Source organism: Podarcis liolepis (genome assembly GCF_965112155.1).
Source record: "Podarcis liolepis genome assembly, chromosome: 12".
Classification (NCBI taxonomy): Eukaryota; Metazoa; Chordata; class Lepidosauria; order Squamata; family Lacertidae; genus Podarcis; species Podarcis liolepis.
This window is the reverse complement of record NC_139563.1, coordinates 45365005-45368161: the sequence shown is the minus strand read 5'-3', so window position 1 is coordinate 45368161 and position 3157 is coordinate 45365005.

Sequence of the window (3157 nt, the reverse complement as noted above, 5' to 3'; positions counted from 1 at the left end):
CTCTCCCACCCTACATCAGATCGAGGGGCAGAGCTGCTCCTGCCGTAAAGTTGTACCCTCTGACATCCGAGGGTGACACTTGGAATCGGCAAAGGAGGAAGCTTGCTGGAGTTGCCCTCCTGCCTCACCAATATCCGTGGGTTGATTCTGCCCATCCTTGCCTCGGCCAAGGTAACCCCTTTCTCTGGTATTGCCAGCTGCTGCCCCAGACTGGATTTTGAAACAGCACAGTTGATAATGTCCAGGTCAGGGGTGGGTGGGTGGGTGGGTGGGGCAAGGCTGCTTCCCCAAATATACAGGCGAGCTCTAAAATCCAGTCTCCCAAATTGCTTCTGTTTAAGTCCATGGTGTTATGCTGTTGAGACATGACTTGCGGAGGTTCGGTTGCAGGGATTCATGCCTCATCTTGTCACACCTGAGAACGCACTATATTTAATTAAGTTTCTTTGCAGGCCACAAAAAGAACCGAGGCTGTTAAAAGAACCAAGGGTGGCGGGGATTACAATGTCCCGCAGCCGCTTTGTTAATTGACGCAGGTGTTCATTTGCACCTAAAAATAAGCGCCAACATAAAAGGGTGTTAGGTATTTGCTTTATATTATCGTTTATTATGATTTATGTGTAGAGAGGAACTGAAGAGGAGCCTGCCACCTCCCTTCCTGGATGGAGGCTTGAGAGCTCAGCAAGATATCAGTCAAGAATGCTTGCGTACCATTCCAGAGCATATGTTCCAGACCCTCCAAGTGTCCCTATTTTCCAGGGACAGTATACAAATTGGTATAAGGGTAGGGATGGGTGTAATTTATTGCTTGCTGTAAAAAAACCGACGTCTGATGTCTTCCTTAAGCCACGGAATGCAGGGGCTTTTCCCTAGGCAACTGCTAGAAGGAAATAACATTTGTGGACTCTGTTACCAGTCTGTTACCTTCCAATCCCTCTCAGCATTCAGATAGCATCTCTCTTGCTAGTATAGTGGTACCTGAGGTTAAGTACTTAATTCGTTCCGGAGGTCCATACTTAACCTGAAACTGTTCTTAACCTGAAGCACCACTTTAGCTAATGGGGCCTCCTGCTGCCGCCGAGCCGCCGGAGCACGATTTCTGTTCTCATCCTGAAGCAAAGTTCTTAACCTGAAGCACTATTTCTGGGTTAGCGGAGTCTGTAACCTGAAGCGTCTGTAACCCGAGGTACCACTGTACAGTGGTACCTTGGGTTGCATACACTTCAGGTTACATACACTTCAGGTTACAGATTCCACTAACCCAGAAATAGTACCTCGGGTTAAGAACTTTGCTTCAGGATAAGAACAGAAATCACGCGGCAGCGGCGTGGCAGCAACAGGAGGCCCCGTTAGCTAAAGTGGTGCTTCAGGTTAAGAACAGTTTCAGGTTAAGAACGGACCTCCGGAACGAATTAAGTACTTAACCCGAGGTACCACTGTGCTAGCAAAGCAGTCCAGGAGGGGAAATCGCATAGATGGACTCACAAAGATGTGAAATATTATTATATAAGATACCTAGTTATTGTTGCAGCAGCGAACTAGATGAGGCCTTCGACTCATTATACATCTACAAGTTGCCAATCCTCTAGCCTTTACTCTTGAACCCACCAGGGATTTCTGAGCAGGGATTTGAATCTAGCTCTCGTCAAAGTTTCAACACTCCATGTACTAAAAGGAAGGAAATGTTTGATATTGTGACAGGTATGTTAAATAAAGGATTTTGAAACGAAGGCACTTAAGAGAAATTTCCTTTCCGGTTTATTTATGTGTGCAGGGAATTACAATATACCAAACACTTTATACCAAATGTTCTGATCCGAGAGATGTTGTTTGCCGATGACGCAGCCTCGGCAGCGCACTCCCGGGATGCAGAGACTCATCGACCGTTTTGCCCAAGCCTGCAGGGAGTTCAGCCTCACAATCAACCTGATGAAGGCCAACATCTTGGGTCAGGATGTCACCAGCCCTCAGAGCACCAGCACTGGCGATCACACACTTGAGCTGGCAGATGATTTTGCCTACCTGGGCTCCACCATAGCCAGCCCCCTTTCCATCGACACTGAGCTGGACAAGAGCATTGGTAGGGCAGGCACAGTGATGGCTACCATCTTGTTGTCTTGGTTGAATTAGTCACTTGCATATTATTCTGCGAACCGCTCAGGGGGGTCTTTGGATGGAGGGTGGCACATAAATGTAATAAGTAAAATAGAGGGGAAACTCCCTGCCTCTTGAGACCAAGCAGGCGACTGTTGCGCTCTTTCCAGCAAGGGGTCAAAACATCCCTGTTTCACCAATAGTCCATCTGCCTCGGGCGACTTGCCTACTTAAGTTGACAGAATATGCGCAGCTTGCAGACTTAACATACAGAATAAGAGAACAAGACATGTGTTTAGAGAAGTTTGGAAAACGTTTATTGAATATATGGGAAATAATTGTGTACAGCTGAAAACGCTGGCAGCATTAAGATAAATTCAACAGTGTAAACAAGTTTCGATGGATGCAATAATGGAATACGGAATGGTGTAGTTTTTGTAAAATATGCAGGGATTTACTATATGTAAAAGAAACCATGGAAAGAGAAGAAAGGAAGTCATCGATATCTTAAGGATGTAAAAATGAGTATTTTAAATGGTAAAACAGAAAACTTAAAATTATATACAAAAAATAAAATCCCCGTTTTGACAAGCCTGCACAGATGCTTCAGAAATCTGAGGTTAGTTTAACCTGTTTAACTTTTGTACCCTTTAAATTAATAATAATAATAATCCTTTAAATTATAATAAATTTAATAAAATTATTATTATTATTATTACTGCTTCCAACAAATAGGAAAGCATAATAGAGGCGGGCTGTGGATTCCCCCCTTCCCCCTGATTTTTGCCCTTTTTGTAAACCGCTTTGATTTTATTTATTTTTAACCAAGCAGCATACAAATGCAAATAAACAAATGAACGCAGTTGCTTCGGGAGCATCCTAGCAACGCTTCCGGAGGCACCTGGGTACTGGCAGCTTACTAGCCAGGCCACGGCCGTCCCCGTTCCCCTCAGCCCCGCCCCCGGCCGCTCTCCAATCCGAGGCGACGGCGCTAGGCCCTTATTGGCCGGCTCCTCCCTCCTCCTTCTCCTCCTCCCTCCCGCGCACGCGCAGCAACGGCCTC